General features: G+C 41.9%; 1 protein-coding gene across 2 annotated transcripts in view; it reads right to left on the reverse strand.

The window, feature by feature from the left end:
* LOC136863395 (uncharacterized) overlaps positions 1-15905 on the reverse strand; it is a 151713-nt gene that overhangs the window by 107422 nt on the left and 28386 nt on the right. The window contains exon 3 of one of the 2 annotated variants that reach the window (XM_068225920.1): positions 3805-3962. The exons of the other annotated variant lie outside the window; for it this stretch is intronic. The gene's annotated coding sequence lies outside the window, so the exon portion shown is untranslated. The remainder of the gene's footprint in view (positions 1-3804; positions 3963-15905) is intronic. 2 annotated transcript variants of the gene reach the window in all.

Raw genomic sequence — 15905 nt, forward strand, 5'->3', positions numbered from 1 at the left:
TTCACACATTCACCCTTGTCTATTACGGTCTGGTTCCTTACATTGTGCATCCGTACCATACAGTTACATATGATCAATGATCAATATGCACATTCGACCTACGCAATTACGGTCTGAAATGGATAAGACGTCAGCAATTACAATAACTACTACTACAGGGCTGTGTCTAATTGGTACAATTGTTAGGAGACTGCTTTTTACGAAATGAGATTGCGTGTGTCATTTGGTGCATATTCCACAAGTACTAATATCCAAATAACCTTTTATGCAAAACCTTGTTCACTTACACTTGTTTGGTAAAATTACAATGAGATGTTTTTAACGTAATTGAATTTAACAACTTGAATGTTTAACCAAGCTGTACTGTGACACTGTAAGAAGATTATATACGGACCTTGCAGAACTGTAGTGTAATTCAACAATTCATCATAAACAATAAGTGTGGGTTCCAAATTTGAGAACATTCTCCTAAATAGTGTTTTTAGTTATTAGAATCTGATCTTCTCTATGAGTTTGCAATATTTAAGGTAGTTTATATTGCTGTTTATCTGTTTATTAAAATTATTATTTAAGTATTAGATATAGAGGATATCCAATAATGACATTCATCTAACATGTAACATACATAAAAATTCTTTATAATACCTTTAACTGCTATATGGCTGTAAGAATGAACCATTTGCTGAGCAGAGTGATAAGCGAGTTTAATTCTGTCTCTAAATTTTAATGTATTTCTCAGTTATAAAATTAACAAATTCACACTTGTCTAATATGGTACGACATTTTTTACATTGTCCCTCCCTAAAATGCAATTAAATATGATGTAAGGATTATATAGATATTCAGCTGACGCAACTAAGGTTTGGAATGGATAAGACTTCTGCAGTTACAACAATGATCTGGAACAACCATTTTAATGACATATATTGGCATAAACATGAAAACTGGACACATTTTACCAAGGAGCCGCTTAGCAGTTTCTTGCTGAAACTGAGCTGAACGTTATTGTCTTCTATTATCATTCTTTTTTCCATGTGTTTTGTTTGTTATAATGAATGTATAATAATGCTTTGCATACTGAAGGTAAGGAAGAAGTGCAAAAACGAAGCGAGGTAGGATTTTACCATAGACAACAATAATAGTGTTATTGGATTTACGTCCCAACTTACGACCAATATGGTTTTCAAATGCGGGGAGGTTCTGCAGGAATTTTGTCCCATGGGAATTCTTTTACGTTCCAGTAAATATTCCGACACGTACGTGACTGATTTGAGAACCTTTAAATACCACCAAAATGAGCCAAGTTCTTTCCTGCCAAATTGGGGTCAGAAGTCCAGCGTCTCACCATCTGAGACGCTCCTCCCGGCAAAAGTGAAGAATGAAATGACAAAGCCAGGTAAGGTTCTAGCATAAACTCTGTGTCATATAATGTAATATTTAAAGTGAGGTACTGAATAATTGAATAACTGTATTTCTTCTTATTTCCAGGTTGAACAATAGGTTATTTCACATTACTGGGTACCTCCCTTCGGTGGTTATATGTGACTTTTCATGTGCAATGATCATGATAGGAACATATATCCACACGTAAGGGCCGTGTCTAATTGCAACAATTGTTGAAGACTGCATTTTATCCTTCTGTAATTTGTGGATGACTATTGAAGAAATAAACACAAAGAGTTTCCTTTAATTCGTAGTTATAAAACAGGTAAGATGTGTAATAATTAGGCAAACTGTTTTTTCCTAATACAGGACGGTACGACTGTGGAACATATGCTTAAAACCACTTCAGCTTGATTGTCATTCTGTTTGAATGTTGAAATATATTTCTCATAAGTAACATGAACTGGTACAGACTTGTCAGATAACACGTGGTCCCCAAAAATTCCATCATAAGTGATGTATGTGTAATGTACTAAGTAACCTGACGCAAGTATAGCAACGACTAGATGAGAGGTCGGCATTTACAACAAAGTTTTGGAACATGCGATCATTCCTTACTTTCACTGCTGATCATGTAGACTTAAATATAGTAAGTCTTGTTTGTAAGCTGCTTTACGTTGCATCGACACAGATAGGTCTTACTGCAGCGATGGGATAGGAAAGGGCTAGGAGTGGGAAGGAAGCGTCCGTGGCCTTAATTAAGGTACAGCCCCCGCATTTGCCTGGTATGAAAATGGGAAACCACGGAAAAACATCTTCAGGGCTCCCCAAAGTGGGGCTCAAACCCACTATCTCCCGAATACTGGACGCACTTAAGCGACTGCAGCTATCGAGCTCGGTAGTCTTTTGTTTGACCGTTAAAGTTTCCTTAGTGTTTCCATGCGATAGTAGCAGATAGAAAGGAAGAAAGAGAACTGCTATGCGGTGTTGCATAACACATCGTACACCGGTCACTTGATTGTTACAATAAGGAATGTGATTAGCGGAAACAACGTCTATCAATCTGACTTTAGAAGTAGCTATAACTCTCTTCCCAAAAACATTGGATCATAACTTCAACAGCGCATACAAACTCATTATAAAGCCACTCTCACTATGAAGGGAAAGTTGTAATGACAATGGAAGCTACACTGAATTGAAGGAACAGCATTTTGCCCGCTCTCCTCTTCATCCAACACTAGCAAAAATATGAGCTTCCAACAATACGACTAGGGTATTAGACAGCTGTGCCTAGTAACATTGACTTCCATGCAGGTTGCAAATTTTCGAGTAAAACAGGCAAGCTGTATACTTCCTCCTACTGTTGAAATTCTTTTGAGTTTCTAAGGGGAGATTACAATTTCTGTACTACTAGCGATCACAGCATTGAATGTTAGAGAGAGGAAATAATCCTGTGTTCTTAAAGATTCTTGAAGAGCAGGCTCAAAATGGATCTAGTCAGTAGTTTGACTCCTTTCCTGAGTCGTTAGCACAGCCACTGACAGTTCAGAGGAACCTGGTTTAGATTCCTGGCTGCTAGACTTAGCAGTTCCTCTCACTCAGTGACTGGGCATCTGTGTCCAGCGTAATAAATACCTCTTCATTTATGCACAACATAACACAACACACCATGCTGCCTACCACCATAGAAACATGTAGTTCAATATATACGTTAATACCAGGGCTGACATCAGCCATCCAGCTGCAAAACTAGACTAAATCTACATGAACCTACAACCCATCCAGGGTGGGGAGGAAAATATAATGGATAAGGAAATATTATACCTACTTCATCTTTTCTCCTTTGTCTAGACAAAATAATATGTACCAGTAAATTGACACTAGAATACTGCACTAAATACTCTTAAATGCAAACCGACTGCAACTTTATTTGTTCTTGCAACCTTGAGCAGATCAGGAGAGTGTTTAACTGCTAACTCTTCACAATATACATGAGCAGAGACCGGCAAGAAAAACTGGAAGTTCTGCTAAAACCTCAATGGAGCATTCAGATAAGTGTCCTTAAATTTCCAAGGTAACAGGTTCTGAACCAGCTCAAGTCAGTTGCATTGAAGGTCATTTAAACTGGTAACTCCAAGTAGTCAGTTTCCATTGCATTCAGTAACTTCTCCAGGACTAAAAATTGAAAACTTCAGTATCTCAAAATTGCTAGCAATTGGACTGTTAAATATAAATATGATTATCATGATAATGATGATGATGGACACATGCAGGATTCATTGTTTCTTTTAATAGATGATTGTTGTCAGAAAAATTCATTAAGTTTTGGTTCCAGTATAGTTGACCATTCAGGAGACAATATTACCACATTGTATTTGAATTACAACTCTCAAACGGCCTCTAGTAATAGGATCAAATTACCAGCACATTGGATTCCAAGGTAGTTGTAACACAAAGTAGCTTTTAATGAATCAATGTAACATTGGTCAAGTAGTAGTTCTTGACCACCACACTGAAGGTTCATCTCTAAGCCCTTATTATCGCTGATATTAAGGGCTTGATTGGTGACAGGATATATTCTGCAACAGAAAAATAGTAGCACTAATGAGATCAAGTGCATTGATTTGAGTTTTTTATATACAGGCCTAGCTGATAAATGTCCGACTCTTGAGCTGTATGATCAGCATAGTAGCCTTCGATTCATAGGACTTTGGGCTTGAGTCTTGGCCGGGCCGGAGATTATAGCCGAGTCTGGCACATCTTCCAGATGGGGGGAATGGGTGTTTGCAATCATCTTAAGGGGACTTTTACGTGAACATCATAGAAAATGCTCTAAGTACCTTTTACACACAACACATCACATACTACAGTATACTACCAGGAATCGCACAATAGCAAATAAGTCCCTCCACACTGTTACTTTCAGGAAGGGCATCAGGCCGTAAAACTATGCTCAATCCACATTAGTGCCCAGCCCAGATAATTGTGAAAAAGGTCATAAGGTGATCGGATGAGATTACATAAAAGAAGGACGACCTCCAGCTCTGACGGGAGGAAAAATCAATGAATATCATGTGGCTGTGGAGGGGTTTAAATCTGGGAGACAGGACGGTCCATAACCACAAGATGGCCAGAAAAAACTAGGCACAGATATCTCCAGCAGCTGTTGAAATCAGCCACAGCCAAACAAACATCACACTGCAGACAGCACACCCTGTTCAATGAAACGAAGCTACTAGCCTCTAACAGTCTCTTTTACCACAAAGAAATTAGAAGCCATAGAAATTAAAGAACATCCAAATAACTTCAGTAAAGGTGAGAGATTACTGCTATCTCACCTAGAAACTACCACTAAAAGGACAAGTAGAAACCTGCATTACCCCAGAGGGCAGCACATTCACCATGCAGTCCGACTGAGAATAAATACTCCCACCTTTCTATCCCTGAACAGATATTCCTGCACAGATCTTCAATACAAATCATCATCATCATCATCATCATCATCATCATCACACTATACTTGTTATTCCTATACTTATTTACTGAACAGTCCAGGTGAGGAGTGCAATCAAGCCAGTACTGAAATTTAATTAACATCCCCGCCTTTTGGTGGAGTACAGGGTGCCCTCACTGTTGCATATTGTCCATCAGCCATGACAAAACCGACTGGAAGAATGGCAAAATGTCAGCCATTCACTATTCAAAGACAGGCTGAAGCACCATGGACAAGAGCAACTTTGATGTTATCACGTTTGCCACTTGGCTGATTAACACAAAACGATCTGAAATCTGTACTTAAAAGGCAGCAAGTTGGAAGCTCCATTCCCTGAAGAACCTGTATGTGCACAACTTTGACTGTGGGTTACCCTCATTCTATCTGAACACTTAAATTTCAATGCACCAGGTGTTTAGTTCACACACTCAAAATGTGTACTCTATATTACAGATATCACCAGTACTCTGGAACAGTTTTATTAATTCCAGAGCATATGCTCTTATTACAACAAAGAATACTTTTGCACAATATGTATGGAATTACAATTCCTATCGAGAAGTCAGCAAGCACTTATATTAACAGAATTCCCTGGTTTACCTGGTTCACACAGATTCCCTGTGTATATATGTATATTAGTTAAATTGGAAGTGTGATCTACTCTAGATAATTAAACAGAATAAAGTAGATGAAGTTAAAATTAGGTTAGTTCATACTCCTCAAGAACCCCTCAAATGGCATGCAAAGGAAACAGAATTATCAATAATCTCAAGATGACAAGTGGCCAAACTTTAAAAATTGAAGGCGGACAAGGTTATTTCTATAATGTTTTGGGGAAGTTTAATGATGGGACAATGGATCCACATTTAATATTTTTCTCTGATGAAGCATGGCTCATTTTGTATGGCCATGCTGTAGGATTTAAAAACAGGTACTGGAGCACAGTGGAACATCATTTTAAGAACAAAACTCAATTCAAATTGGAATTTAAGTGCAGTAACTGTACTCAGAATTATAGGGCCTATATTATAGAAAAACATCGCCAAACAGGCATGACATTAGCATAAAGATAAAGTCATCAGAAAATTAATTATGACCACCATAGTACTTGGCCATAGTGTATTATATATATTTAAATGAAACTTGAAAAATATATGGGTTTGAACATTAACACAGGCAACTATTTATTTACTACTAAGACAAAGGTGATACCTGTGTGCAACATCTACAGTCCTTCAATGTAATTATTATAATGCTTGTTAAAAGGGGCCTAACATCTAGGTCAGCAGCCCCCAATGGTACAAGATGGACCATATGATATGATAAACATTTAAAATGTATCCACCAACTAGAATTACAAACAAATTAAGATGAACAACGATTGCGAATTTAAAATAATCAGTGGATTTAATTTACAATACCTTATTTTCAATAAAATGATAGATGATAGATTATGGTGAAATAAGACTGCCTTAAAATGCAATGATATATCATGCAAATTACTGTTTTAAACACACATTAAAATACACAAACACAAACTAAAACAGAGTCAAATTAATAAAACTTAGTGAACAATAATACAAAGACGAATATGAAATGCTACATTTATATGTAATAAAACAAACCACTATCCCTCATAAAACGGATGACCAGGTCTGCTGTCTGCTCGTCATCTCACAGAATGAGGGAGAGTTTTAGACTGTGGCGCAGATCAACCAGGTCTACGCACTCCATAAGGATGTGTACAACGTTAAGATGATCAGCGCAAGTACACACCGGAGGCGGTTCTCCTTTAAGTTAATAGGAGTGCATTACTATACCGTGGCCAATCCCAAGACATAATACCACTGTCTCCCTCCGAGAATCCTGTTTGGAAGTCCTCCATACCTTCATTGTACCTTTTATCGCTCTCAGCTTATTTAGAAGTGCCATCTTCCAATGAGACATAACCAAATGTCTCAGCTGAGAGTGAATATCACTTGCTGGAACCTTGTTAGGCAACGGGGGTAATGTAACAGCCTCCTTCACAGCCGTATCAGCTAACTCTCTTCCGTCTATACCCATGTGGCTTGCAAGCCACAAACTTTATTCTGGTGCCGGCATCCGAACAACATGCCAGAAGGTCCTGAATCCGCTGCACCAGACAGTGACAAGGAAAGCTTGTATCAATAGACTGTAGCAAGCTCAAGGTATCTGTACACAGCAGAATGTGACTGCGCTCATCGGACAGTGCATACTGCAGAGCTTCACACATAGAACAGAGCTCTGCTGTATACACACTATGGGTTTCTGGGAGAGCAAAAAGAAACCCATCATTGTCCACAACGAATGCACAGCCCACTTTTGTTTCTGCCCCAAACCATCTGCGTAAACAACAACTGAATCTGGCTACCAGCCAACAACAGACAGGAAGAGCCTCCGATAAATCGAGGGTTCCACGTTTCCCCTTTGGGCCAGTGTGCAGACCCAGGATTATTTCAGGTAGTCATTATCGACAGAGGTATCCCACATGGTTGTCTGACAAGACAGGGAACAAAGGGTACATCAAACAATCTGCGACTGCTATCCAAACGTAATCCAACCAACCGTATTGCTTGAGGATAAGCAGCTTAGAGGCGATTGTTTCCATTGTGGAATACACAAGGATAGCTTGGGTGAAGTGGCATCTGTCACATATTTGTAGAATAGGACAGAAGCATTCGCTCGCACCTCAGATGTAAAGGTGGCACACACCAGATTCAACAAGCAGGCTAGCAATGGAGCTTGTACGAAAAGCTCCAGTTTCCAAACTAACCCCTCTGTGGTGGATGCTATTCAGTTTTGCAAGGATGCTTTGCCTTGCTGATCCATATGCTGCACTACCATAGTCTAACCCGGATAATATATGTACCTTATAAAATCGTAGGTGTACTGTGTGGCCAGCCCCCCCAAGAAGTGCTGCTAAGAAACTTCAAAATATTCAACTTCTTAGTACATTGCACTTCCAACTGCCGCACATGTGGCTCCCATGATGATTTGCTATCGAAACGGAACCCAAGAAATTGGTGTCAACTACGGAAAGTGTGACATTCCCTAAATAAAGCTCAGGATGCGAGTGAAGAATGCGCTTCCAGCAAAAGTGTGCAACAGAGGTCTTTGCGGTTGATGATGATGCTGCTGCTCATTTAAAGGGGGCTAACATCTAGGTCATTGGCCCCTAATGGTACAAAATGGGACTAAATGCAATGACAGTATAGAAGTACAAAATTCATCCACTGACCAGAATTCAAAATGTGATGACAAATGAATACAGATTTAAAACAATCAGTGGAGCCGACCGACAATGCCTCACCTTCCCAGAAACTATATAACTGACCAAAGGACTGCTTCCAAAGGACAATCTGGAATCAATGATGCTTGTTGTCTGAAGGGGTTCAATATCCAGGTCAACGGTCCTTCATAATGGCCCTTATCACTAGTAAGGTAGAACCATGGTATTTCTCAAGTTGCAGTACTAATCAAAGGTAGCGTAAACTCACGGTGTTCCAAACATTATGGTACTACTCAAGTATTGTACGTCTTACGGGTAATGCAGATCTATGGTGTTTCTCACATAATTTTGCCACCCACGGTACCTCACAAAGGTGTACTAATTACAGGCAACGCCCAGACCCGTGGTGTTTCTCACTTAATGGTACAAATCACAGGCAACATAAGCCCGTGATGCTCTGCATATAGTGGTACTTATCACAGGTACTGGAAACCCACAGTGAACTACTCTCCACTGCTACTAATCACAAACATATTGTGTTCCTAACATTGCAGTACTATTCACAAGCCAAGGTGACCCATGGCTTTCCCTGCGTGGTCGTACTAATTACAAGTAGTTTCATGGTTCTAATTCAATCATCCCTTGAACCCCCCTTTAGACCCCCTTTTAGTCGCCTCTTACGACAGGCAGGGGATACCGTGGATGTATTCTTCGTCTGCATCCCCCACCGACAGGCGGTATCTTTGCGATTGAAAACCGAAAGCCATGTTCTAAAGTCCTCTGTTCCACTCCCCTCATAGTATGCTGTAATTGTCGCTCTGCGACTGCCATATTATGCGAGCTATAATGCAGAGCAAAATCGTCCACATATAGCGAAGGTATTATTGCTGAACCAGCAGCAGCGACAATACCGTTTGTGGCAATCGCGAACAGAGTGACGTTAACAACCGATCTCTGTAGGACTCCATTTTCCTGAACGTGGTATTGCGAATACGCCCTCGCTACTCTTGACATGGAATAGACGGAGGGACAAAAAAATAATCGTAATAAATACCGGCAAGTTACCTTGGAATTTCAATTGATGCAGGACTGCCCGGAAGCGAATTCAGTGAAGTGGTTCCTTCGCCTCAGGGTAAAAGTCATATTCACAGGGGCTTAATTTCAGTGAATATGGAGTACGAATAAGCCCTTACAAACCCCCAGTGACCGTACAAATTAGCTACAGAATGTGCCTCATGTGCCAACGCATTATCCCGCAAAAGGAGGGGAGTGTTCTGTTGGAAGTTTTGCCGCATTCTTTGCAACATTGTTCCCAGGTGATGCTCCACAAAATTACAGAAATACTGTGCGTGAACAATCTGTCCTTACGGTAGAGGCGTAGCCAAGGTGGGGGGTGGGAGAGTGTTTACTGGGGGTTAGAACCTCCATGGAATTTTTACAAAAAAAAAACTGACGATAAACAATAACCTAAATAAACATTCGGAAACAGAACCAACAGATCTGTTGAACCCATTTTGTAAGAAGCCTCGAAAGTTAGATTTTTTACATTGTAATCAAAATATACTATTCGCTGTAAAACTGTTGACCTTGATTATATTCATCTTGTTCTGTATTTTAATGTAAGATTTTGTGGTGTAAGTTACTGCATTCTGAAAATCAATGTAGTTCACTTGTACAAAGTCCTTACAATGACAAGTCGACAAGTCTCGCATGCTCACACCACACACGTCCAAGCGCCTTCATTGTGATCTACCATAATTTTGTAACCATAAACGCCCCCCCCCCCCCCCACTACCACCACAATCGGTCGATCCTGGCTACGCTACTGCTTTATGATACATGTGTTTGGACGACGCCATTACAGTGGTTGACAAGGGTCACCATAACTTTCACGTTAATAGGATCTGACGAATTTTGCACAGTGACCCCTAATGATGCCGCCACTCGTTAGATTGGTGCTTATGTTCAAGCCAGCGTCTTATCTTTTTTTCTAGGGGCTTTACGTCGCACCGACACAGATAGGTCTTATGGCGACGATGGGATGGGAAAGGCCTAGGAGTTGGAAGGAAGCGGCCGTGGCCTTAATTAAGGTACAGACCCAGCATTTGCCTGGTGTGAAAATGGGAAACCACGGAAAACCATCTTCAGAGCTGCCGATAGTGGGATTCGAACCTACTATCTCCCGGATGCAAGCGCACAGCCGCGCGCCTCTACGCGCACGGCCAACTCGCCCGGTCAGCGTCTTATCAAGCGCAACAATACAGCGTAAGAAACAGTCTCATTCACGACCATAGCTGCCCAATCGAGTCTGAGCGTCGTCATAGCCGGAACAGTAGAGCAACGTCAGGGTCTGCAATGCAGACGGGCCCGGGACTTAAGGGGCCCACAGACTTCCCCAGAAAAAGCAAAGAAATTAATATATAACTTTACCCGAGTGCCATTGCGAGGGAAGAGTGACATCGTGATGTGTTTGTAGAATGAGCCGGAAAGGTTTCTTTTTACAGTGCGTATTGTGAGTAATTGTCGTATGGTTACATCTGCCTGCAAATTATTGTTACTGTTTTTATTCAGATTACCGTATCTATATCATGACCGGCCTTGTGAAAACAGTTCTGTATCGAGATCGTGGATCGTGTATCAAGTATGATACAGTGACCGGATCGGGGTTAAGCTATTCTCAACGAGAGTCGGCCTTTTGCCTTCGCATCAAAAGGAAGTTACGTGATACAGATACGGACAGTTTAGACGAAGAGTTTTCCCGATCAGCACTCCGTACCATCGCCTCGTGTGCTGCACATCTCCCCATCACTGTTCCCCTTCACTCCTACCCTTTTCACAGTCCTTCCGACTTTGATCAGCTTTGCATGAACTTTTGTTTGGAGATCTTCCGATTTGAAGGAAAATAGATTCGGAGTGGTCCATGGAAGAAGTTCAACAGTTGACAAGTTATTATCAACAACAGACCGTTTTGTGGGACGCAAGGATCCGCACCATTGTAATCGGTTGAAAAAGAAAGACGCATTGGGGGGGAATTGAAAAAATATATTGAGAGGCCTATTGAACTGTGAAAAAAAAAAGTATCTGATCGCAGCTCTTAGAAGAGCTGGCAGCAACCAACAGTAGCTGGAGAGCCAACACTTAACAGATGATACAAGACGGTTGTGTGGAAAACTTTTTTTCTAGTTGCTTTACGTCGCACCGTCATAGATACGTCTTATGGCGACGATGGGACAGGAAAGGCCTAGGAGTGGGAAGGAAGCGGCCGTGGCCTTAAGGTACATCCCCAGCATTTGCCTGGTGTGAAAATGGGAAACCACGGAAAACCATTTTCAGGGCTGTCGACAGTGGGATTCGAACCTACTATCTGCCGAATACTGGATACTGGCCGCACTCAGTGTGGAAAACTAACAGATATGCATTGATGATACAGATCGGGCAGCCTTGTCAAAAGACGCCTGTATCATGATTGCGTATCAATTCTTGATACAGATACGCTGATCTGATACAAGCGTGGACGCACCTTAAGAGAGCGACACAAGCGGCACGCTCCCTCTGAGCCAAATTATTATTAAAGGAACAGTACAAATTGGTTCCGAAATATCGAATGTTATTTTAATTATTCCTGTTGCTGTTTCTTCTGAAAAACTGTCATTTTCGAAACTAAAACTTACGGAATGTTATGATGCAAGACAGACACTCTGAACTCTGCTTCCCCAGTACCAAATGAGTCATCTATGGATAACATTTAAATCGTCAATGCCTTTGCACCCCTGGAAGTGCGTTATATGGTTCAGTTTCTTTATAATCAATTGTGAGTAACCCTACAGTGAAGTTTTGAAAATTTAAAGTCAAAGGTAGAAGCATTTATTTACGTTAGGGTATATTTCAATCCCCGCAAAATATTTAACTTTCACAATAAAATGTATTAATTAGTTTTGTAATCTAATATGAAGTCCTTTGTGTATAGTAAATGGATACTGATTGCATTAAAGTATCTTCTGGATAATTTAGATGAGTTATTGATAGGTTTTGTACAATTTCTTCGAGGGGGAGCCCGAGTTAGTTTCATGCAGGCGGGCCCCTACAATATTCTTTACGCCTCTGTACTGTAACCTTCACTGTGTCCGACTCAGCGTACTGGCCTTCGGTTCTGAGGGTCCCGGGTTCGATTCCCGGCCGGGTCGGGGATTTTAATCGCTTGTGATTAATTCTTCTGGCTTGGAGACTGGGTGTATGTGTCCGTCCCAACACTCTCCTCATCATATTCAGACAACATACTACACTACCAACCACCACAGAAACACGCAATAGCGATTACATCCCTCCATACAGGGTTGGCGTCAGGAAGGGCATCCGGTCGTAAAACAGGGCCAAATCCACATGTGCGACCCGCGACCCCACAGGTGTGGGAAAAAGCGGTAGAGAAAGAAGACTGTAACCTTCACTGTGTTTCCGTTAACTCTTGGGGAATCCACAGACTTGCAATTTTCCTCGTAACAGGCGCTTCTTTAGAATACGCAGCACAGTCATGAGAAAATACCGTCTCGTGACTTCACTCTGGAATCTCCTGACGTCGATCTGTGTCTAATACCGCGACAAGAGCCTGCCTGCATTTCCTCTCCAGACACCAGGATGAAACTACCGAGCCATATCAGCCCCGCTTTCACGGCACTTTATAAGTGTGTGTATGCTTCAAAACATTGAGCCGGCGCAGTCGGCTATCTCGATGCCTCGATACAACGCTTCACTGACCCGAAGCTTCGTGTGTCGCGTCGAGAGATCAGAAACTTCAGTCGCCCCATTTCATTTAGTTCGACTACTATTTTACTATACTTTTGTAACTGGATTAGGTTAGGTTGGTTATTGTACATAGAATACCTGTTTTGAACTCCTCTTACATTTGATTAATAATTTTATAATTATTCAAATTGGTTACTTTAAAAAAAATGCTTTACGTTGCATCAACACAGGTTGTATGTCGACGATGGGTTAGGAAAAGGCTAGGAGTGGGAAGGAAGTGGCCGTGGCCAAGCATTTGCTTGGTGCGAAAATAGGACTGTCGACAGCAGGGTTAGAACCTACTACCTCCCGGATGCAAGCTCACACTTGTGCGCTCCTAACCGCACGGCCAACTCGCCCGGTAGTTGGCGTTTATCTTTTTTTTTTTTTTCCTTAACAAGTTGCTTTACGTCGCACCGGCACAGATAGGTCTTAAGGTGACGATGAAACCGAAAAGGGCTAGGAATGGAAAGGAAGCGGTCGTGGCCTTAACTAAGGTACAGCCCCAGCATTTGTCTGGTGTGAAAATGCGAAAACCACAGGAAAACATCTTCAGGACTGCCGACTGTGGGGATCGAACCCTCTTCTCCCGCATACCGGATACTGGCCGCACTTAAGCGACTGCAGCTATCGAGCTCGGTAAATTACTGTTTTAGTGTGCTTTTAACTGTAAATATATTAAATAAATTTTAAAATGACAGTAAGCGCGTAGTAAAGAAGCAAACGCAGTTTATTAATATGGTGTAATTGTTATGAGGCGGACATTTTGTATGTAGAGACCGTGTTGGCAATGAGTTCAGTACTTTATGTGGCCACTCTTTCATTGACTGGAGGCTGAATTATCACAACAATAAAGATACGAGGTAGGTGATTTTTAAACACGTGCGTCTCAGTGATCCGCATACACAATGTGTCTAATCACATGCACGAAATGTTGACCATCAACGGCAATGCACATTTGCAGTCGTGTCGCGAGGGATGATGTCGTAGACCGAAGAGTTTCCCTCGATATTGCAGCACATGCTGCGAAGATAAGTCGCTTGAGATCCTGTGGTGTTGATGCGGTTTACGCGTAGATTATGTCCTTGGAGGTACCCTAGAGGAAAAAGTCCACCGGTGTCAAAGCAGGTGACCATGCTGGCCACCTAATGGTGCCTCCACGTCCGATCCATCGACCGGGGAATGAATATCTCGTTTAAGACTTGCCGGGCCACAAGCGAATAGTGGGCAGGGGACCCGTCGTGCTGGAACCACATATCCTGTCGTATGTTAAGGGGTTCGTTTTCCAGGAGAACTAGTAACACTTCTGATAGAAATTCGGCATATCTGTTGCCCATTAAAGTACCTTCAAGAAAATATGGCCCGCACCACACATTGACACTCCATTGCCACTGATGATCCACCTGCTTGGGTTCTCATAGGACCAGTGGTGCATATTCCGTAGATTTATATGTCCATGGTTGCTGAAGGTCACTTCATCATTGAAGATAAGTCTACAGGAAGTTCCTCTCGTCCCGTATTCGCAAAAGAACAGCACGGCAGATATCCACACGTTCTCCATAATCTCGCTCATCAAGTTGTTGATGCGAACATACGTGATAGGGATGAAACTTGTGTCGCTGTAAAATGCGAATAACACTTGCCTGGCTTATCCCGGCATCACGAGCCATTGCATGTGAGGTAGTATGTAGATTATGGGCGACGGCCGCCAGAACTTCTATTGCCTTCTCTTCCCCTGTCGCCGGTGTGCTCCTGTTTCTCTTCACATTATTATTCCAGTGTCCGTTCTGCAACAACTTGCGGCAAAGACGTCGTATTGTCATAATTATGTGACGGATGATCACGGGCGGGATAACTCTCAGCATACAGTTGGGAAGCTCTCCTAGAACTTCTTCCACACTCTCCGTACAGGAAAAGCATGTCCAGTTTATCTTAGTTTGAGTAGGGCATTGCGAAGTACTGCAGACGTACTCCAAAACTGCACTGTACGTTAACTCGCTACCTCTAGTGTATTATTTACTAACTCTATGGGCGCAAGCTTCCTAAGTGTTCACGCTGGAAAGTGAACAAGGCCAGCAGTTACAAGATCTAGTCACGACGTGCTCAAAGATCTTGGGCCACATTTGTGACGAATCCAAAACACCTGCGGTTAGATGCTCGTTAAACACTAATGTTATTGGCTTTACGTCCCACTAGCTACTTTTTCGGTTTTCGGAGACGCCAAGGTGCCGGAATTTTGTCACGCAGGAATTTTTTACGTGCCAGCAAATCTACCGACACAAGGCTGACGTATTTGAGCACCTTCAAATACCACCGGACTAAGCCAGGATCGAACCTGCCAAGTTGGGGTCAGAAGCCCAGCTCCACAATCGTCTGAGCCACTCAGCCCGGCACTCGTTGAAAATAGATATTCTAAGTGAAGTCGAGATTTAAATAAGAAATGAAAAGAATGCATTAGGCCTAAAAGAAAATAGTACTGGGAAGGGTGAAGTATGGGAGCGATGTTATGTTATTGATAAGAGACAAAACAATGTGTGCAGTGCAAAATAGGACATGAGCATTTATGCTTTTTCCCCCTGTGGGTGGGGGACGCAGACGAAGGATACACCCACGATATCCCCTGCCTGTCGTAAGAGGCGACTATAAGGGGCTATCAAGGGTTGATTGTATTAGAACCATCAAACTGCTTGTGATTAGTACAGTCACGCGGGGAACACCACGGGTCGCTTTTACTTGCGAGTATTACCACTATGTTAGGTACAAAACAGGTATGTGATTAGTAGCAACCTGTGGTTAGTGCCACTTGAGGAGCGACACCATGGTTCCGGCTTTGCCTATGATTAGTACCTACTATATGAGGAACACCACGGGATAGTGAGAGTTCCTGTGGTTAGTACACGTATGTGATGAACACCATATGTTTGCGTTGGCTGTAAATGGCGCCGCAATATGCGAAACACCATAGGTCTGTATTACATGTGCGAATTTCATTACCTATGA

Source organism: Anabrus simplex, chromosome 2, assembly GCF_040414725.1.
Source record: "Anabrus simplex isolate iqAnaSimp1 chromosome 2, ASM4041472v1, whole genome shotgun sequence".
In the NCBI taxonomy this organism is placed as follows: Eukaryota; Metazoa; Arthropoda; class Insecta; order Orthoptera; family Tettigoniidae; genus Anabrus; species Anabrus simplex.